The sequence below is a fragment of the Canis aureus genome, chromosome 17 (genome assembly GCF_053574225.1).
Source record: "Canis aureus isolate CA01 chromosome 17, VMU_Caureus_v.1.0, whole genome shotgun sequence".
Lineage (NCBI taxonomy): Eukaryota > Metazoa > Chordata > Mammalia > Carnivora > Canidae > Canis > Canis aureus.
Window position 1 is genome coordinate 53,808,259 of NC_135627.1, and position 23,072 is coordinate 53,831,330.

Here is a 23,072-nt window from a genome sequence, read left to right on the forward strand (position 1 = left end):
CTCTAACCACAGGCCACCTTGGAGATTCACCCTGGCACTAAATGTAGCTGTTATAAATTGACGCCACGGCAGTTACACTGACCCTCACATTTAGTTGACCCAAGTTATGGTGAAGTGATACCCGTGTTAGGCACAGGGACTGGTGAGATGTGAGCAACAGGAACATACTGAGGTTGAGTCAGTTAAGAAATAGTACATGGGGAAAGGCAGGGAGCCTAGGAACCAGCTCTTAGCCATGGAGCAAAGCTCATACCAGGTCACTCATGGGAACAAGAAGAGATTGTTTCTTGGTTCTGCTCCATCACTGTGGTGACAGCAATTTTGGCCCACCTCGGCTGTCCCATTGACTGACATCTTGCCCTCCTCTAACTTCACAGCTTCTGCTTGGCCTGCCTGGTCTTAGGGTATCTCTCAGCTTCTGGAGTCCTTCCTTTCTGATGGCTGTGTAGATCCCACTGTGCAGCTATCCAAGAAGGGCTCTAACTGGATTGGCTAGCCACATCCAGCAGAGCCCCAGCTCAGCTGCAGAGATGTTGTGCTAGGCTGAATCAGGGACGGTGCCCCGTATATGAGCAGTCCCCTCAGATAGGGATTAAGGGGGCATATATTTGAGGCTACCCAGAAGTGTTCAGAATGCATGGCCTACATGCCTCACAGGGATTGCCCTTGTCTCTTGAGTGGCAAGCCAGAATGTTTTTTAAGGTTACGATCACAGAGTATTCAACGCTGACCCATCGAGTGCAGCTTATCCCAGGAATACTTTTATGGTACCACATACAGGTCCAGTAATGGCTCTGAACCTTGTGTGTAGACAGTAAAGACAGTAGAACAGGTCAGCCAGTAGAGGGCACATCATGGAAGCTCTCAGCCAGTTGGTACTCTGTAGGGCCTAGCGTTCCTTGGTTTACAGTCCCTCTTACTAGGATGTGATTTTTCTTTATGTCGCTGACTCACAGTGCCTGACAAAAAGGTGCTAGAGGTGGCTCAAAGGTGCCAGGGGAGAGTACCACACTGGAGTGTTTTACTGAAATTTGAGCCTCCTTCAAGAAAATAGCTCAGAAAACAATTGGGCCATTTGGGATTGGCAGAAATCCTTTGATGTGATGAAAGAAGGACATCATAAAACTCACTGAAGCCTGGGAGGGCTAACTAAAAGACTGTGTGGAATTGGAAGAAATGGTGGTTGGAACCTGTCAGACCTCAGGAGATTTGATGAGCACAGTCGTGACCTCTTTAAGCATTAATGCTGTGATGACTGTGTACATCACTGGTTCGGTTGGTGCTCCCGTTTGGGGGAATGCGTTAGCTCAACCTGTGCGCCTTGCTATTTCCCCAAGAAATGAACACACAAGACAATAGCCAGGAGAAGAGTCCTGATCTCTCTTCCATCCTCACACAACTGGCACTCACTGGCATTTTCTCTCATTTTCTCTGCCAGTGTGAGGAATACAACAGGGCTGCATCTGTTCTCTTGTTCCACAGTGAGTGTCGCCATGAGTCCAAATACTGTTTCCCTTTTGGAGACTTGGCAGCTAGCCCAAGCCTCCTGCCTGGGCCTGGGTAGGGGGGATTATGGAGAGGCTGCCCAGGTCATTGTCATTGTCCCCCCTTGATCTCTCCTTTTAAGTGGCAGACTCAGTCACTGGCGCCATCAATCTAGCACATTTCATAAACAATAAATTCATTTTAAAAACCTGCCACTGAGCAGCCATCTGTCTCCATTTTTGTCAATCTGCTATTATAACAATGCTACTGTACTGTGAGGTTGTCTTTCACTAAAGACTCCTTGATCTCAAGGCGAATGTGTTAAACATGGAGACAAGAGCTATGGGCCAACTGACAGCATTTCCACCCACTAGCCTTTCATCAGTGGAGCCTGGAATTTAAATCCTGATTTTGACCTAAGGTGATGATATTGATGGTTTCTCTATTTTTCTGTGCTTGATTTATATTCTTTAAGATTATAGAGTGTTCCAGCTTCCTGATTTATTACTTATTAGTTAGGAAAAAGGCAGACAAATGTTATTACCGGTTGAGTATTGCTGATGGATAAACTGAGGCATAGAGTAGTTAATTGCCCAAAATCAGCTATCAAAGGAAGAGAAATGGGAATGTATTTTGGAACTGTGATCTCTCTCTTGAACAACTGAGTCATCTCCTGTTATCTGTTTGTTTGTTTTGTTTTTGTACCACTTAAGCATTTCACAAAGCCACTACACATGGACATTTTCCTCTCCAGAGGCCAGTCTGAACATAGCAAGGAGAACTGGAACTAGCTCTGAGCTGAGTTTTAAGAAGAAGCTGACACCTGGATCCCAACCCAGTTTTTAATACATAACATCTACCATGTATTTTTGCAGCACTCGGGACCTCTCTCCACTAATCATTTTTATTAGGGAGAAAACCTATTAAACAAAACCAAAAAAACCTCAACAACATAAAATCTCTGAAACCAAGCCAAGGGATGCAGACAGCACTAGAAGGGACTGTGGGCAGTGGAAATCCCTCTTGCAAAGGAAGCTTGTTAACTTATGCTCAGTCCCTCATGCCTCCCTCTAGATGGAACATTTGCAAGAGCTCGGCGTGTATTTTCATGTGCTTACCATCAGAGAACACCCTTAAAAGCCATTTGGGATGATAGGAGAGTTTTAGGTGGGAAGAAGGTTTTCAGAGCTATTTAAAACCACATGATTTCCATGACTGTGCCACACTGGTCTGCTAACGTGGACGCTTATCTGAAACAAGTGAGCTCTCATTTGCAAGCGCGGGTTTCAAGGAAGGAAGCCATCCTGTTTTGCTCATTCCTGTAGCATCATGGACTGTCACTGCCCAGGGGCATTGTTCCCCTGTCTCTGCCTTCTCCAAATGTACTTGGCTTTCTTTTTTTTTTTTTTTTTACACAGCAATTGTACCATTTTATTTTATTTTTTTTTATTTATTTATTTATTTTTTTTTTATTGGTGTTCAATTTACTAACATACAGAATAACACCCAGTGCCCGTCACCCATTCACTCCCACCCCCCGCCCTCCTCCCCTTCTACCACCCCTAGTTCGTTTCCCAGAGTTAGCAGTCTTTACGTTCTGTCTCCCTTTCTGATATTTCCCACACATTTCTTCTCCCTTCCCTTATTTTCCCTTTCACTATTATTTATATTCCCCAAATGAATGAGAACATATAATGTTTGTCCTTCTCCGACTGACTTACTTCACTCAGCATAATACCCTCCAGTTCCATCCACGTTGAAGCAAATGGTGGGTATTTGTCATTTCTAATAGCTGAGTAATATTCCATTGTATACATGGCCAAACTGTGGAAGGAGCCTCGGTGTCCAACGAAAGATGAATGGATAAAGAAGATGTGGTTTATGTACTTGGCTTTCAACACTTCTTGTAGTCTTCGTGCTTAATCCTCTTTGTGCCTTTCCCACTACTTTGTTCTTGTTTTTGCTGTGTTGAGCACAGTGCCTCCTTCCTGCTGGAACTGAAAGCGCCAGCTTCCCCTTGATCATTCAGTGGGTGCTAAGAACAACACTTGTGCCTTATTCTTGTTTCTTGGGGTGATGGTTAATTTTAGGTGTCAACTTGAATAGGTTGTTGTGCCCTGTCTAGACTAGTGCGCTAGAGTCTGATGAAATGCTAGCCTAAGTATTGCCGTGAAGGTATTATTTAGATGTAATAATGTTTAAATCGGATTTTCAATAAAAGCAGATTATTCTCCATCTAATCTGAAGGCCTTCAGGACAAAGATGGGTTTCCTGAAGAAAAAGAAATTTGAGTCAAGATTCCAACATAGAAATTCTGCCTTAGTTTCCAGCCTGCTGGCCTGTCCTGCAGTTGTCAGTGGCAAGACTGCAGCATCACCCTGAATTTCCAGCCCATTGACATGCCCTGTGAATTTTGAATTTGCTAGCCTCTGTAATTGCTTGGACCATACCTTAAAATAAATCTGCCTTCCTCTTTTCTCTCTCCATATGTGTATCTCTTATCTGTTGGTTCTGTTACTTTGGACAACTCTGGATCACTGTACTTGGTTAATACCAAACACATTTCTTTCCCTCCAAAGGACAAACAGGTAATTGGAGCATTCTGGAACTTGTCCAGTCCTGCCTCATAATAGTCGTGTGATGTTGGTCAAGTTACAAACACCTCTGTGTCTCTGTTTATTTTGAATATTTATTTATTTATTTATTCATGATAGATGTAGAGAGAGAGAGAGAGAGAGAGGGAGAGAGGCAGAGACACAGGCAGAGGGAGAAGCAGGCTCCATGCAGGGAGCCCAACGCAGGACTTGATCCTGGGCCAAAAGCAGGCACTAAACCACTGAGCCACTCAGGGATCTTTTCTGTTTACTTTAAATAGGAATAAAGAGCCCTTCTGCATTACCCAGAGCAGAGTCCATACTGTGGTGTTTTGAGTTTTCGTTGTGACTTAGAGGGAAATTTTCAACAATGTCTGGGGCCCTGGATATCCTACAGATGAAGGAGGAGGGTGTCCTCAAATTGCTTGCAAAAGGAACTCACTTAGATGGGGCCAACCTTGACTTCCAAGTGGATCGGTACATCTACAAAAGGACAAGTGATGGCATCTATGCTCTGTGTGAAGACAGCCTGAGAAAACCTGGCTGAGGTCACGTCACATCCTCCAGGAATACCAGCCACTGGGCTGTGAAGTTTGCTGCTGCCCCTGGAGCCGCTCCTGTGATTGGCTGGGAGCCACTCCTGGAACCTTCCATGACCAGATCCAGGCAGTCTTCCAGAGCTGAGACTTCTGGTGGCTCCTGCTCCAGGACTGACCACCAACCTCGTGAGACGCATCTCATGTTAACTGGCCCAACATCACTCTGTGTGACACACTTCTCTACCCATGTGGGTGGGGCCATCCTGTGCAACCCCAGGGAACTCAGTCCCAAGGTCAGAGGAGGCCGAAGCTGGCTGGGACGTTCTCCACATGTGCAGTCCTGGCTCCCTTGAACTCTTGAGGGAAGTCTCATCTGATCCCCTCCTCACAGAGGTTCTGAAGAGACTGACGAGGAGGAGCATCCTGCTGCTGGAAAGGCTGTGAGCAAAGGAATTTCAGGCCAAATGCATAGCCCCAGTTCCAGAGTTCACTGCTACTCACCCCAAGGTGGTGGGGGTCTGGAGGTGCCCTGTGCTCTCTGGGCCTGGTGGTTCCCTGCTGGTGCAGCTCCCACTGTGCAGGCCTGAGTGCAGGGACAACTACTGACCAGTAGGAAGCTCTATCTTCCACAGACTTAAAACAGAAAGGGGAACTAAGTTTGGTGGACAAGAAAACCACTTCTGAAATCTAATTAAAAGGAATAAAGAGAATATTTGCTGTTAAGATTATTATAAGGATTAAATGAGGGTGTACTTGCCACATAGCAAGCATTATATGTTTTTTAGATGTATATCATGGTCTGTTGATGTGTGTAGGCATGCAACCGCGTCTGTGGGGGAAAATATGGAATGACCTTCATGGTGTTCCCAGTTCTTTCTATTTTTCCTGAAGTAATGCATTTCTGTGGTGGTGAAGGAAAGAACTTGAGCATTTGGAGGTAGATAAGGCCACCTTCACATCCTGGCTCTTCCATCTGCTAGCTTTATGATTTAAAACAACTGATACTCTTTTTTGAGGCTCTGGATGTAAGACTGTTAGTTTGACCCTAGCTCAGTAGGAGTAGAGGTCTTGAGGAGTGGGCTCTGCTGAGTCTATAGAGATTCACCCTGCAGTGTGAGGGAACTGGAGGATGCATGTTTTGATGCATCTCCCTGGCTCACCATCCAGGAAGCAAGACTTTCGAAGATGATGCCATGACATGCCATGGGAGTCTTCCCTAGTTTTGCCACTAAATGTGTCCCAAATTGCTCAAGATTGGTTGTCATTAAAATGCAGAGAATGGGGTCCCTATTGGAAGTCTGATAAAGAGCTCAAAAACCTGGTGTGTAGAGTAGCAAAAGGTAATAGGGGATGGAGGACAAATGGAAAAGATACAGACCAGCTGCCAGATTAGGGTCTTTGATGTGAATAACTGTGGGAAGTCCCAACTGCACACAGGGGCTTGGAGGGAATCTCAGGATGTTACTAAGTAGTGGTATCCATTTTTCACTCAAAAATTAAGATTTTTCTTTTCCGTTATACTTCAGAGCAATGATTCTTACCCAGTAGAGATTTTGTTCCCCAGGTGACATTTGGAAATGTCTGGAGTCATTTTTTATTTGTACATCAGGGGTGGGGGGTTGCTATTATCATCCACTGGGCATCTAGAACTGCTGAACATCCTGCAGTACACAGAGCACCCCACAACAAAGTATCCAGCTCAAAATGTCAGTAATGCCCAGGTAGAGAAATCCTACTCTGGAGGCTTTCCCTCCTAAAGGAAGGAGAAGCAATCCTAGTATATACTGTTAGACTGGTGGCCATAAAAAAGGATAGTAGTCCGATTGCCTTTTCAGGAGAACAGGAGACTTGAATGTATTTTGAATACTTCCTGCACAACAAAGTATTTCATTGAATGAATAGTGTGGTGTTGCGGCTGCTGCTGTACCAAAACCAGACATTAGATCATAGAGTTGGAAATGATATTGAGACCAGTTCACCTCATTGCCTCATCACAATGGTGAGGTAAAGCCAAGATGGATTCCGCAACAGTAAAAGAGCTTCCCTGACAGTGACCTTGTTTCTGCCGTTCAGTTGGTGTTCTCTGTGTGGTCTCCTGTTGCTCCAAGTTTTATCTCCCCAGTTAGGGGGCGAGCTCAGGGCATCTAAGGGCTCTGGATTCTCCCTTTCCTGGGCCTCCTGCCATTCCTAACAAAGGGCAGGCCCTCAGGAAAGAAATGTTTAATAAAGGAAAGTCACCACCCAGCTTAATGTAGTCCAACAGGCTGACAACCTGGAAAAAAAAATTAGGACAGGAAGAAGAAAACCATCCTCAGTGATGAATGTTCTAAAATTAGTGTCTGCAGTACAGGTATTGTATCTCCTCAGAATATTAATATGCCCTCAGTGGAATACATCATCGAGATTTTACTGGAAAATTAGAAAGGGCAAGGGAAGAGTTTCAGGCTGAAAGGATATTTTGAATATCTTAAGGGATTGAAATAAACAAATTAAAAAATGAATTTGTTATGTTCAGGACCCGATGAATGACAAGGCAGTAAGTTTTAGGTCGTCTTTATGGTGGCAGATGGGAAAGCCTCAGAGGATTCTTGTGTCCCAAAGAGCTTTTCATCAAAATATTTTCCAGATTCTTTAAAGGTATTTCCAGTATACTCTGTTATGAAGGTTGTAACCCGCTCAAGATCACTTAGTGGCAAAGCCAGCACTAATACACATTTTTTCAAGTATTAGACTGTTATCATGTTCTGCTTCACCTGCCATTTGTTATGGTGTCTTGACATTCCACCATTGACAGGTAGGGAGATAATAAGGTGATGGGTGTTTGGAATCAGGCATATGGATATGCATCCCAGCTTTGCTGCTCTGCTCTCTTCCTGTGGGGCTTGCTTAACTTTTCTGATTTTGGTTTTCTCATCTAGGAATAGAGAAAATAATTACCATGAGCAGTTTATTTATCTCTGTCATGAAAGCTTCTGGGTCTCCTAAATCCCTTTGTAAAGCAGTTATTATAAGTTTTCATAACTTAGACGAGTGCTTCTCAGACTGATTCACGGAATAGTTGTTCTGTAAGCTGTGTTTGAGAGTTTTTTTGTGATTGTTTCATGACTAAACGAGCGTGATAGAGAACAATTAAACCAGGGTAAACAGACGTAGGAATTCTATGAGTCTTTAATAACTTAATCAGGACTGTTACTCACCCAGAGGATATAATCAGCATTGTACAAATTTCTGTGACCACAGAACTCTTTTTTTCAGTGAAGCATCTGGGGGACACTGGTTTCCAAAGAAGACCGTTTGGGAATTATGGTAAGTTAATTGTATTGATGGACCCGTCCCTTGTTTCTGGACTCATTCATTCACTTGTTTTGGTCAGTCAGTTGTTAGCAGGTATGATGCAAACAGAGGGTTGGGAAATGCCATGAGGCTTACTTTCTTGCTGCTCTTCATAATCATGATCTTAATCACACTCTCTTCTTGCTCCATCATAGTTAGAGTTTACGCTAGGTCTAATCTCCTGGAAGGATGAGAAAAACTTGTGGAGGGCAGACTTTTCATGGCTGAGGTCATTTGAGACATGCATGTCCCAAGCCAACCACCACCAGAAACATGATCCCAGCCAGTTACTACCTGACCTAGAAAACATGCAAGTGAGCCCAACCAAGATCAGGAGAAATTCCCTACTTAAATCACGAACCCGCAAATCTGTGAGCTAAGTAAATGATTGTTGTTTCAGGCCATTCAGTTTTTGGGTCATCTGTTGTTATGTGTGGCAGTAGGACACTAATACAGAAATTGGAATGGAAGCTGATACAGAAATGAAATGTCCACACTTTGGTCCTAATTATTCATTTTACCCCCATATGCAAAATATATTTGCTCCCTCCTCCCAAGATTCCTAAAAAAAAAAAATCCCATCTAATCACAGCATCATGCTCAAGGTTCAGGATGTCAACATGTATTAACAGATCCAAATGTGACTTCTTGGATACAGTTCCTTTGAGTTGAAGATCTATGAATGGAAAAAAAAAAAGTGATTTGTCCCCAAACCTAATAAAACCAGGTAAGAATAGGATAATTGTAGTACACTACCCCATTTAAAAAGAGGAAGAATGAGAAACACTTACAGAGGTACTAGTTTATAGCAACTCTGAAGTCTAGCCTTGCAAATGCTTCCAGGACTGCCGATTCAGAGGAGTGGAATGTTCTTGATTAGGCCTCATTTCTCCCTGAGAGTGACTTTCCAGTCCATTGTTTTATGTAGCTCTGTGCTCTAACATGTGGGATATCTTTACTTTGTTACCATGCTTGGCCGTCTCTGTGCTTTGCACAGTATTCTCAGTCCGCTCCCCGTTTGTAGAAATGGAGAGCCCGGAGGTTTTCTAGACACTTTTTTGACTGTCTCTGTTTCTTTTAGTATAAATTGGTGAGACTTTTGACAGTATGGTACCCTCAAACGTTTTGTGGATTTCTTAGTACAGTACCCTCAAACTTTTTGTGGGTTTCTTATAAATGTGATGAGCCAAAAGCAACTCGTACCATACTTTTAGAGCTAGATCTCTCTCAGAGCTTAAGCACTTACTTGGGCAAGTCAGGTTGCTGTGGGACAATGCTCAAGATTTCTAGTAGCCTTGTCTAGCATACAGGATCTGCTAGGTTTTTCTTTCTTTCTTTCAGGGGTCATAATAAAAAGTCTTAAATATTTGATTGGATACTTGCCCTAGGATACATTTTATTTTGAGAATTTTTGCTAACCGGAGGATTAGAGATGAGCAACAATTTTGTTTTCCAGCTAAGAAGCTCTGGTCCCATTATAGTCCCTCTAAATTTCCTTACACACTGGTTAGTTATTTTTCTAACCCTCTTCCTTGCTATAGAACCTTATCAATATGCAGTAAGAGCCGTGAACTTACTGAACCGAACTGACACCGTGAACACCCCCCCGCCCCCAGAAACGTTACTGCTTAAATTCCAAACCTCATTAGTACATCTTCTGTTTTCTGAATAATCACATGTGGTGGTTCTACAGTCTTTTTCTCTGCTGCTACATAACCCATGCCTTTTTGTATATCCTTCTAGAGAAGTTTTCTTACCATTTTTCTAGCCTCTGTCCAATGCCTGGTCTCAAAGCCAATGCCACAATTTTTAGTTTTGGTTGTTGCAGTACCCTTATTCTAAATAACTGCTGTATCAATTATCTGTTGCCTCAAATAATGCTACATAACAAGTCATCCCAAAATTCAGTAGCTTACACAACCATTTATTTAACTCACAAGTCTACAATCAACAGTTGAGAATGAATTGTGCTTCTTGTCTTTGACATGTTTTCTTGAAAGATCAGCTGATCTAGGGTGGCCTTCGCTTGAGCCACTTGCCTCAACTGCATAGATTGTGCATCCTCCCATGGGCTAGTCCAGTGTGTTCTCGTAGCTGTGTCATAGTGCAAGAGTGTCCAAACCCAGTCATGCAAGGGGGCATGCAGAAACTTGCAGGCTCTTGTCAAGCTTCTGCCAACATTTCTTTGGCCAAAGCAGGGCAAATGACCAAGTCCAGAGTTGGAGTGGGGGGAGATTACATAGTTGGAGGGAAAGAGGTGTGAGTACAGATTGGCCACTAAGTGGGGCCTGTTAATAATCTCCATCTACTATAGGAATTGTTTCTGTGAAAGTATTAGAATCTCTTGAGTTATAACCTTGCTCCAGCGCCTTCTTGGAACAGGGCTCACTGATGTCCTCATTGGTTAGCTATCTCAGGTTCTTTGGCTTTTCTGGCTCCTTCATAAATTTGTTTGGAATATTTTCAAATCCACCTACATTTCTTGCCAGTATTATCTTTTCAAAGTAAGTTCCATATGTTTATTACCTATAGGGTTGAGTGGTACCTTTTCTTATTTGTCATAAGTTAATCATTCTCATTAGAAGAGTAAATAACAGATTAAAAAAAATGTGAGGGAAGAATGTGAGGGGAAGGAATGATTTCCAAAAGCAGAGGTGTTTGAGTGTCAATGAAGTGAATGTGTGTAAATATGGCTACATGTGCGTGTATACCTTTACATTGTGTGTGTACACAAATGTTTGTGAATATATACATTTTTGTACACATGTGCATCAGTGCATGTATATATGCATGGAGTGGGTGTTTTTTTTTTTTTCATTAAAAAAATGCCACTGTACCTGATCTGGTCAATTAATAAGACAGTGAGATGAGTACTCATAGGGCAAAGCCCAGTGGGAGAAGAAGGAAATAATGAAATAGGAATCAGAAGGGTTATAAGGACAAAATAGGAGTTGGGAGCTCCTATACCCCAGTCGACACTTTCAGATTTGAGAAATTGGAGATGGCAGTTATGAGCAGTTTGTCACTGCTTCTACCCCTATGTACTTTGTTAAACCTGGATGCTAGGGAAAAAGGGCAATACATCTATGTTGTTGCCCTCCTGTAAAATGAAACAGAGTAGTGCCAGATAGATTTTATCTCTTTGATTTTCTCACTAAGATGTCACATCCTTATTGGAGATAGAAGACTAGGGGTAAGATATCTAGCCCTTTCTCTGTCTCAAGAGTGGGGTATTCTGTTTCCTCTGAAATATTTTATATTTGAGAACACACATCAGGTTTGTCTTTGCCAAGACTGTCTTCCAGGAGGCCTGGTTTGGGTTAGGAACTTGACTGGTTATTCATCCATTTCACGAGTCCCTCAAGCCTCCCAGTGAAGTCACAGAAATCTGGCGTTCTCTGGAAGCCTGAGTTCTAGTTCTCCACAATGCACTGGGCTCTTGGGACCATGGGAGATTTCATGTTGTAATGTATTAAAATATTTGTTTTCCTAGGGAGGACTCAGGAAGCTGGCTCTCTTTGATATGTTAGTGGTAACCTCTGAGAGGAAATACTCTTAAGCTGGCAGGGGCCTGTGTGAGGCTGTGAGATTGGAAACTTGCTTAGAATTTTATAATCTTAGATGACCTAGTAAGACTTAGTCAATGGAGAGAATTACAGACTCAATGAGATAGGTATTGCTACTGTCCCCATTTCCGAGATTAAGGGGTATGCTCACTGACTTGGGATAATTCCAGGAAAATGCTCTTGAATACCTCCCTATACTGTCTCTACGACCTGTTGTGACCAAAAGTCTGGAAGCTTCATTTACCAGCCCCTAGTAGTAAGCAGCAATGCAAAATACATGGCCCTAGACCGGCAGAGTCTAGATTTCACTGTCTTGCCTTTGCTACCTACAGTTACCAGGCCCAGCACCACAGAGCCCTTCCTTTGGCATGCTTTGAACCAGTTACCTTTCTCTGCTCAAAGAACAGATAATGAGGTGCAGAACCTTAGTCACTGCTCAGCTAAGAAAGTGACAGATATCTTAAGGCCTTATAGCACTTCCTATGTGAAACTTGATTTACTGTGAATGTAAGTCATAAAAATGATGCATGATATGTTGATTTGATGTAACAATCAATGTCTAGTTAATAAACGGCTCACAGTGGTTTTCATACCTGAAGACAGTGTTTGATTTTCCAGCCTATACGTCACATTATAGCTCAAAAAGTGCTTGAGAAACAAATCCTCACTTATGCATAAACATATTCAAAGGCAAAAGATTTATTTATTGATGAGAGCTTCAAATTGACCAATTTTTAGCTTTTTCTTCTGAAAAGAAGAAAGCTTTCCAAAAAAGAGATTGCTACCAGATGTAGTGGATTACACAGCACTTGCTTAGATATGAAAAGCAGATGAAATGGAATATTCTGGTTTCTGATTCAGCCTTATTCTTATCTACACATAGCTCTTCTTAAGTGAACTTGACAGTGTTGTGGGCTGATATTAAGATAGACGACTTTAGTAAACAAGGAAAAGGGTTTCACTCCCTACAATAGCAAATGGGCTTTATAATAGAAATTTCTTTGTGCAGGGGAAGATATTACAATTTTCAACACACAATAAATATATTTGCTAGACAAAAAAATGCATTTCATTACATGCAATGCACTTTCTATTGTACATTAACCACTTTTTTGCTTTGTGTGGAAAAGTACCATTTCTACTGTAAAATGTCTGCAATTTATTTTTATGAGTCTGTTTTTCCTATGAAGTAAGAACATTCCATTACATAACCTCGTACTGATAAATGTACATTATATAAGAGGTGAAATATGCAGTACAAACATCTGAGTTTTTATTGTTTGGGTATCTATACAGTTCTGAGAGCAGACAGTTAAAATTGTGGGCCAGAATAGCTAATTTTATTAACAACCAGTCTGTAATTACTAGGTTTACTGGAGTCATTTACTTTGATACTCTCAGCAACCATAATGGATATGTATGCTCTCTAAAATAATACTACTGCATACTTCAGCTACAGCCATAATTTTTCCTGATAATATCTCCACTGGGTTAAAAAAAACATAATTAATACTTTATTTAATCCTTGCATACTGTATATGTAGTTGACTATCATTCAAAGTGGCACTTGCCCAGAGCCATAGTTTCTTCACAGTTGAAGGTATTTGACCCTGATTACTGTTTACTGGAAATATACCAAATACATTAAAAAAAAAAAAGCTGTAATAAAGAATTCCTACTCTCTATTTTCTCTGTCGTGAGGGTCACTGTCTTGTGTCTGGTGACCTATACGAGTTACGAAAGTCCTTGCAGATTAGAGAATTAACAATTATTTTGTTTATGTCAGTCTTAACACTTGCACATATGTAATGGACTATTTGTGGGGATGATGCTTGCCTTAAACTTATTTTATTCTTACATTTAGAAACATAAACAGGGGCAGCTGGGTGGCTTAGTGGTTGAGTGTCTGCCTTCGGCTCAGGGCGTGATCCTGGGGTCCTGGGATCAAGTCCCATATCAGTCTCCCCATGAGGAGCCTGCTTCTCCCTCTGCCTGTGTCTCTGCCTCTCTCTGGGTCTCTCGTGAATAAATAAATTCTATTAAAAAAAAAAAAGAAGAAGAAACATTGTTTATCCCTAAGGACAAGATAACAGGGAAAAAGGCTTGCCTACTTTGCTGCTTTGGGATGGTGTATCTAAAGAACGATTTTTGCAGAAACCAGTGGCTTCAGTCGGCCTGGCTCTGCATTAAGTGCTCCATGCATGCTGTCTTATTTATTCATCACAGCAACCCTGTGATGTAGGCTTTCACAGGACACATCGTGAATCTGGGACTAGCGCCTCAGTGTGGTCACAAGCCCAGGGAATGTTGGCTCTGGGACTGGACTCCAGCACAGCCTGGATATTCTCCGATATAGTTTGAGCAATTTCTAAATCTCTGAAGCCCAGAAATGAAAATAAAATCCATGTGGAAGCAAAAGAAGAAATTCTGAAGTGGTGGAACTGGAGACACAATATTTCTAGTGATCTAATATATAATCCACTATAATTTGTTTAACTCTGAAATGTTCATGTGTGATGTGCTGTACTTAAAAATATAGGCATATCTTGCGGATACGGTAGGTTCAGTGCCAGACCGCTGTGATAAAGTGAGTATCGCAATAAAGTGAGTCAAGTGAATTTTTTGGCTTCCCAGTGCACATAAAATACATATACACACACTATACTGTAGTCTATTAAATGTGTGATAGGATTATGTTTAAAACACAATGCACATACCTTAATTAAAAATACTTTATTGCTAAAAACGTGCTAACCATCACCTGAACCTCCAGTGAGTCATAATCTTTTTGCTGGCAGGAGGGTATTGAAACTGATAGCTGATCAGGGTGGTGGTCGCCGGAGGTGGGGATGACTGTGGCAATTTCTCAAAATAAGACAAAGAAGTTAACTGCATCCATGGACTCTTCCTTTCGTAAATGATTCCTCTATAGCAGGTAATGCTGTTTGATTCTAGGATTTCTTCCAGAGTTGGCATCAGTCCTCTCAAACCCTGCTACAACTTTATCAACTCAGTTTATGTAATATGCTAAAGCCTTTGTTGTCTTTTCAACAATATTCACGGCATCTGCACTAGCAGTAGGTTCCATTTAAGAAACCGTTTTTTTTGCTCATCCATAAGAAGCAACTTTCTTTTGTTCTTTTCATCACGAGGTTGCCTCAATGCAGCCCCATCTTCAGGCTCCATTTCTAACACTCATCTCTTGCTCTTGCCACCACGTCGGCAGTTACTTGATCCACTGAAGTCTTGAACCCCTTTCAAGACACCTATGAAGGCTGGTATCACTTCCTCCAAACTCTTGTTAATGTTGTTATTTTGACCTCTTCCCCAGAATCCCAAATGTTCTTAATGACATCTAGCATTTTCAGTTTACTTTGCCCAGGTCCATCGGAGGAATCACTATTTATGGCAGCGATCGCCTTATGAAGTATATAGATTTTTAGATTAATTTTGGAAATTTTATTTATTTTTGAATTTTAGCATCTGTTGAATTTATTCAGCATAACCACAGAGATATTGTCTTCATGCCGTCACACACAGACACAGATACAGCACGATATCCATATTTAGCCCAGAGCATTCCTTCCGAGGCTTGCTGATGTCTTCATAGGCCACAGCCCATCATTTAAATAATGGATGTTTTCAATGCCAATTCCTCTTTTGACTTTCTCAGTATCTTCTGCAGACATCTTCATGACTCCAATACACAGAGCATGCTGTTTTCCTTCTGCCATGATTGCAACAATTGACCCTACTACAACAGGGTGAAGTTTAGCTCTAGGAGACGTTAAGCCTGGACACATGGTAGTTGCTCCACTGAGTACAAATTGATGGCTCCTTTATCAACTTGCTGGTGTGGCAGGATAAAAGGATATTTGTGAAGTAACCTTAGGGTTGAATAAAAAGGCCCATCTCTTTCTCTAAAAAATAGTAATTCTCCATTTACTGTAAGGATTTCTCTATGTTCACAGCATCACACTATTTTGACAGGATCTTTCTTAGGCATGATTTGATTAAGCCACGGTTGAATCCCTGGAAATTGTTCTATCAATTGATTCTTAATACCCTTTATAACTGAGGTTTTCAACTGGATGCTGTGGGACACATTTTCTTTTTCATCAGATTTCTTGAACATGATCCAAGGTGAAGAGGGCGACGATAGGGAAGGGAATTTTTGAAATTTTAACTCTAGTATAGTTAACATACAACGTTATATTCATTTCAGGTATACAATATAGTGGTTCAGCAATTCTCTACCTTACTCAGTGCTCCTCATGACAGGTGTACCTTAATTCATATCACCTAATTCACCATCATCACCCATCCCCCCCCCTCCTCTCTGGTAACCATCAGTGTGTTCTCTGTAGTTCGGAGTCCGTTTCTTGGTTTGTCTCTCTCTTTTGTTTTGGTTGTTTGTTTCTTAAGTTCCACATATAAGTGAAATCATTTGATCTTTGTCTTTCTCTGACTTATTTTGCTTGGGATTGTACTCTCTGGCTTCATTCATGTTGCACCTGGCACAATCTCATTCTATTTTTGGTCGAATAATATTCCATTATGTATATATACCATATCATCTTTATCTGTTCATCAGTTGAGGGACACTTGGCTGCTTCCATAGTTTGGCCATTATAAATAATGCTGTAATAAATAGGGGTGCATGTATCCTTTTGAATTAGTGTTTTTATATTTTGGGTGGGTAAATACCCAGTAGTACAATTATTGGATCATAGGATAGTTCTATTTTTAACTTTTTGGGGAAGCTCCATACTGTTTTCCAGAGTGGCTGTACCAGTTTGCATTCCCACCAACAGTGCATGAAAGTACCCATTTGTCCACATCTTCTGCAACACTTGTTATTTCTCGTGTTTTTTATTTTAGCCATTCTAAAATGTGTGAAGTGTTATCTTTATGTAGTTTGATTTGCATTTCCCTGATAATCAGTGATGTTGAGCATCTTTTCATGTGTTGTTGGCCATCTGTGTTTCTTCTTTGAAGGAATATCTGTTCATGTCTTTGGCCCATTTTGTAATTGGATTACTTGTTTTGGGGTGTTGAGTTGTATCAGTTCTTTATATATTTTGGATACTAACCCTTTACCAAAGATGTCATTTACAAATTTTATTTCCCATTAAGTAGGTTGTCTTTTAGTTTTCTTGATTGTTTTCTTTGCTGTGCATAAACTTTTTATTTTGATAGAATCCCAATGACTTATTTTTGCTTTTATTTCCCTTGCCTCACAAAAAGATACATCTAGAAAGGTGTTGTTGTAGCTGATATTGAAGAAATTACTGCCTGTGCTCTCCTCTAGGTTTTTTATAGTTTCAGGTCTCACATTTAGGTCCTTGAAACATTTTGAATTTATCTTTGGGGTCCAGTTTCATTCCTTTGCATGTAGCTGTTTAGTTCTCCCAGCACTGTTTGTTGAAGAGGCTTTCTCCGGTTGCGTTTTCTTTTCTCCCTGGTCAAAGATTGACCATATAAACATAGGTTTATTTGTGGGTTTTCTATTCTGTTAAGCTGTGTGCCTTTTGTTCAGTACCATACAGTTGATTACTATAGCTTTGTAGTATAACTTGAAATCTGGAATTGTGATACCACTAGATTTGTTTTCCTTTTTCAAGATGGTTTTGGCTATTTGAAGTTTTCTGTGGTTCCATATAAATTTTGGAATTGTTTGTTCTAGTTCTGTGAAAAAATGTCGTATTTTGGTAGGGATTGCATTAAAGCTGTAGATTGCTTTGGGTAGTTATGGACATTTTAGCAGTATTTGCTCTTCTAATCCATACAGATGGATATATAGTTTTATAGTCTTCAGAGTACAAATCTTTTAACTCCTTGGTTAAGTTTATATTCCTAGGTATCTTATTTTTGGTGTAATTATAAATGTGATTGTTTTCTTAATTTCTTTTCTGCTGCTTCATTATTAGTGTATTTAAATGCAATAGATTTCTATACATTGATTTGTATTATGCAGGTTTACTAAATTCATTTATTAGTTCTAGTAGTTTTTTGGTGGGGTCTTTATGGTTTTCTATATAGATAGAATATCATGTCACTTGTAAATAGTTTTATTTCTTTCTTACCAATTTGGATGCCTTTTATTTCTTTTTGTTGTCTGATTGCTATGGCTAGGACTCCCAATAAATGTTAAATATAGTTAAATAACAAACTATGTTAAATAATAGTGGTGGGAGTGGATATCCCTGTCTGTTCTTGACCTTAGGGGATACACTTTCAGTTTTTCCCCATTGAATGTGATGTAAGCTTTGGGATTTTCATATATGGACTTTATTATGTTAAATATGTTCCCTCTGAAACTACTTTGGGTTTTTTATCATGAATGGATGTTTTACTTTGTCAAATGTGTTTTCTACATCTGTTAAAATGATCATAAGGTTTTTACCCCATCTTGTTGATGATGTATCACATTGATTGACTTGCAAATATTGAACTACCCTTATATCCCAGGGATAAATCCCAGTTGATCATAGGGAATGATTTTTTAAATGTATCAATGGATTCGGTTTGCTAATATTTTGTTGAGGACTTTTGCATTTGGTTCATCAGAAATACTGGCCTATTATTCTCTCCTTTTGTTATGTCTTTATTTGGTTTTGGTATCAGGGTAATGAATGAATTTGAAAGCTTTTCTTCCTCTTCTAGTTTTTGGAATAGTTTGAGAAGAATAGTTACCAACTTTCTTTAAATGCTTGATAGAATTCACCTGTGAAACCGTCTGGCCCGACTTTTGTTTACTGGGATTTTTTTTTTTTTTTTTTTTTTTTTTTTTTTTTTTTTACTGATTGAATTTCAGTGCTGGTAATCAGTCCTTTCAAATTTTCTATTTTTTTCTGAATTCAGTTTTGGGATGTTTTTTTTTTTTTTTTTTTTTTTTTTTTTTTTGGGTTTATCTAAAGGTTTCTTTTTTTTTTATTTTTTATTTTTTTTTATTGGTGTTCAATTTACTAACATACAGAATAACACCCAGTGCCCGTCACCCATTCACTCCCACCCCCCGCCCTCCTCCCCTTCTACCACCCCTAGTTCGTTTCCCAGAGTTAGCAGTCTTTACGTTCTGTCTCCGTTTCTGATATTTCCCACACATTTCTTCTCCCTTCCCTTATTTTCCCTTTCACTATTATTTATATTGTTCTCATTCATTTGGGGAATATAAATATAAATAACAGTTTTGGGATGTTATATGTTTCTAGTAATTTATCCATTTCTTCTAGGTTATCCAGTTTGTTGGCATGTAATTTTTCCTACTAACCTCTTATAGTCTTTTGTATTTCTGTGTTGTTGGTTGTTATTTCTCTCCCCCTTTTTTATTTAAAGATTTTATTTATTCATGAGAGAGACAGAGAGAGGCAGAGACACAGGCAGAAGGAGAAGCAGGCTCCACCCAGGGAGCCCGACGCAGGACTCGACCCCGGGTCTCCAGGATCACACCCTGGGCTGAAGGCAGGCGCTAAACCACTGAGCCACCCAGGCATCCCTGTTTCTCCCGTTTTATTTCTGATTCTGTTTATTTGAGTCCTCTTTCCTTTGTTTTCCTTTTTTTTTTTTTTTTCATGAGTCTGGTTAAAGGTTTATTGATTTTGTTGATCTTTTCAAACAACCAGCCCCTGGTTTCATTGGTCAGTTCTATTGTTTTTTTTTTTTTTTTTTTTTGGTTTATATTTTGTTTATTTCTACTCTGATCTTGGTTATCTCCACAAAGTGTTTTTCTTAAATAATAAACTGTGAAAGTCAGAATTATGCCTTGATCCATGGGCTGATGAATGGATGTGTTAGCAGGAATGAAAATAAAATTAATCTTGGCTGTACATTCTTCATCAGAGCTCTTGGGTGTTCATGTGCATTGTTAGTGAGCAGTCATATCTTGAAATGAGTCTGTTTTTCTGAGCAGTAGGTCTTAACAGAGAGGTTAGAATATTTAGTAAACCATGTTGTAAGCTGAGATGTTGTCATCCAGGCTTTGTTCTTCCATTTATAGATTGTAGGCAGAATAGACTTAGCTTAATTCATGAGGGTCCTAGGATTTTCAGAATGCTAAAGGAGCATTGGCTTTAACTTCAAGTCACCAACTTCATTAGCCCCTAACAAGAGTCACTCTGTCTTTGAAACTTTGAAACCAGGCATTGACTTCTCTCTTTCTCTTATGAAAGCCCTCGGTGGCATCTTCTTCCAATTGATGGCTATTTTGTCTACGTTGAAAATATGTTGTTTAGTGTAGCCACCTTCATTAATTATCTTAGCCAGTTCTTCTGGATAACTTGCTGTAGCTTCTACATCAGCACTTGCTGCTTCACCTCATATTTTTATGTTGTGGAGACCAACCTCTGCCAGCTTTAAACCAATTCTGCAGCTTCCTCACCTTTTTCAGCCTTTGGAGAATTGGAGAGTTAGGGTCTTGCTCTAGATTAGGCTTTGGCTTAAGGGAATGTTGTGGTTGGCTTGATTCTCTATCCAGACCACTCAAACTTTCTTCATATCAGCAATAAGACTGTTTGGCTTTACCATTCATGCGTCTGCTGGTTTTAATTTTCTTTGAGAACTTTTCTTTTACATTCACAAATGCAGAAGAAACAATTTAGCTATTTGGCACAAGAGACCTAGCTTTTGGCTTGTCTTGGCTTTTGACATACCTTCCTCATGAGTCCTTTCTAGCTTTTGCTTTGAAGTAAGAGATACGCAACTCTTCCTTTCACTTGAACACTTAGAGGCCATTGTAGGATTATTAGTTGGCCAAATTTTAGTCTTACTGAATCTCAGGGAATAGGGAGATGGGGAGAATGGCCAGTTGGTGAAGCAGTCAGACCACATGTAACATCTATCCTTTAAGTTTGCCATCTTAAATGGATGTGGTTTGTGGCGCCCCAAAACAATTACAATAGTAACATCAAAGGTCACTGATAACAGACCTAATAATAATGAAAAGTGTGAAATATTGTGAGTATTACCAAAATGTATCACCGAGAAATGAATGAGCAAATGCTGTTGGAAAAACGGTGCCAAGAGACTTGCTTGGTGCAGGGTTGCCACACACCTTCAATTTGTAAAACCCACAATATCTGTGAAGCACAATAAAATGAGGTGTGCCTGTATAGTTTATTCAGATACTAATGACAGACTGACTGAATATTCATGTTAACCTTTTACCATTTTGATAGAAAGTAAACCAAGCTGTAGAATTTTAGGCATCTCTGACATCTCTTTATTTTCTCAGTTTATGAAAAGAAACTGAGTATTATGGTAAAATAGTTCTGTTTTCAGGCTAAAACATCTTTTATTGAGTGCAATAAACAGAGCAGCCATTTTTAGTAAAAGGATTAAAAACAAATTTCAAGTAAAACATCCCCAACCCACACCAAGAAAAACCAACTTGTTGCATATCACATTGTTGCGTGGACATTTGTTCAAACAGTCTTGTTTTCTATGCAGTCACTACCAGCTTTTTCTACTTTTATCATTTCATTTTTATCACCCTTGGTGAAAATGAGAGATTTACCCAGATGGAAACAAGCTTCTTTACACTTTCACATATTGTTTTTGATGTGGTTTAATAAAAGTACTTAAGTATTTTTAAACACAGACAACTGATTTTTCCTTGCTGCAATAGGTAAAGGATATCTAATCCAGCAAGAAGAGTTCGCACAGTAGAATATTAGCCTTAAAAAACGAATGACACTCTGACTCATGCTGCAACATGGGTGAGCACTGAAGACATCAACCCCGTGAAAGAAGTGAGACACAGAAGGACAAATACCAGGTGTCTCCATCTCTATTCTAGAAAGCTGTTATAGGCAAATTCAAGGAGACACAAGGTAAATAGGCATCAGGGGCTGGAAGGTGGGGGTGAAGGGAGTTAGTTTTTAATGGGTACCTTAAATTTTTTTTGGTGAGGACGATGATGAAAAATTATAGTAGTGATTGGTAGTGTAACTTCGTAAATGTATTTAATGTCGCTGAATTGTAGATTACAAATGGTTTAAGTGATAAATATTATGTATAGTTTGCAACAAGGAAAAATATCTTGAAAAAGAAGGTAAGAATTCCACCAACATCTTATAACTAAGGAGCAGAAAGTTCTAGCCTGGATTACTGAACCTGATGCCTGAGTATGTTCTGGTTCAGCAAATTTGTTAAGTTCCTGGGTGGCTCCTTCTTTCATTCATTTGGTTCATTCTGTTGGTAAATATTTATTTAAAAATAGAGAAGTCGTGGCATGTCATATTAGACTGAGGACTGGAAATATGAGTAAAGGAGACTGTGGGACTGGGATAAGATAGCTGTATTCACAAATAATTAAAATATGGTAGAAAGGCTGCAGTAGAAATACAATGAATAGTGATGGGAACACTGGAGAGGAGGTTCCTGAGGGCATCAGGGCTTCACAGAAGAGTTGATAATTTATTTGGGTTTGAACTTTGTGAGGGAATTGGTTGCTTTCTGTATTTCAGTAATACGTAGTACATGATCACTTACATTTTTATGCCTTGGAATCTTGGATCTAAGATATCTGCAGGCTTTTCAGATATTTTGTAAATTGTTTCCCCTAAGGCTATGAGAAAACTGGTTCCTGGAGGCATCAAGACATGTTGGTTTGTTCTCTGTTCTGTTTTCTTTTTTTTTTCCTGTTCTGTTTTCTAAAAATTTATAAGGAAAACGACTTTGAGAAATAATTTAAAGTAAATGAGACACATTCAGCTCTCACAAAGAGCTTGTAATCTAATAGGGAGAGAATAAAGACAGCTGGGCAGTAAGTGTCTTAAGAAAGAGTCAATATGGGATGGCCATGGAGAGACTGGAGAAGTGACTTCTGCTGGGGGATGGAGCAGAACTTCATGGGTGGGGGGCTTTGCACTTTCCCCTTAAGTGAATTTTGTAAAACTGTGGTAACTAGATGTGAATAAGGTCATTTTATTTGGATAGAAAGGTATGAACAAAAGCAGAAAGGCAGCAAATACTTAGTCCTATTCAGGGGCGCAGTATAAAAAGCAAGCCCAAAAGATCCATTGAGGCCAGGTTATGAGGATCTCCAAACTTTTGATTTTCTGCTTATTCTAGAAGTCCAGGAACCATGATTTGTTACCGGTAGATTTGCAAGAGAAGGGCTAGAGTCTTCATACTCATACCCATGTTTATGGGATGGTGGAGAAAAAGGAGAGCAAAAGCGGTGATCCAGAAGCACTGGGTGGGCACTGGAAACCTGGGAGGGGTGGGAATACGTTGAACTAGAAATGTGACCTAGTGTGAAGAACATATTTTGGAGTTGGCTCTTGATTCAAATCCCGTAATCAACATTTTCTGTGTAGACTTGGCCAAAATTCTTAGAACTTCTGAGCCTCATTCTCCTTGTGTGACAAACGAGGACGATAGTGTCTTTATGTAGGATTATCCTGATTAAAAAGAATGGGGTGACACACATATGTAGAATCCAGATGGCCCCAGCTGATCCCTATGGTCTCTTCTGAATCTGAATGTGAAATAATTTACAAATTTTTCCTGCAAAGATAAGTTATTCACATATGTAACTCATGTATTTCTAG

General features: G+C 39.9%; 1 long non-coding RNA gene and 1 pseudogene across 15 annotated transcripts in view; one reads left to right on the plus strand and one right to left on the minus strand.

Annotated features, from left to right (window-relative positions):
* Nucleotides 1-23,072, plus strand: part of LOC144288011 (uncharacterized) — an 88,565-nt gene that overhangs the window by 18,658 nt on the left and 46,835 nt on the right. For 12 of the 15 annotated variants that reach the window (XR_013355933.1, XR_013355946.1, XR_013355944.1 and 9 more), the window contains one exon: nucleotides 21,143-21,347. The exons of 2 other annotated variants lie outside the window; for them this stretch is intronic. This is a non-coding gene — a long non-coding RNA (uncharacterized LOC144288011). Of the gene's footprint in view, nucleotides 1-7,873; nucleotides 7,925-21,142; nucleotides 21,348-23,072 lie in introns of all 15 variants that reach the window. One more of the 15 variants, XR_013355935.1, reaches the window with a different exon arrangement.
* Nucleotides 15,084-15,652, minus strand: LOC144287610 (malignant T-cell-amplified sequence 1-like; annotated as a pseudogene).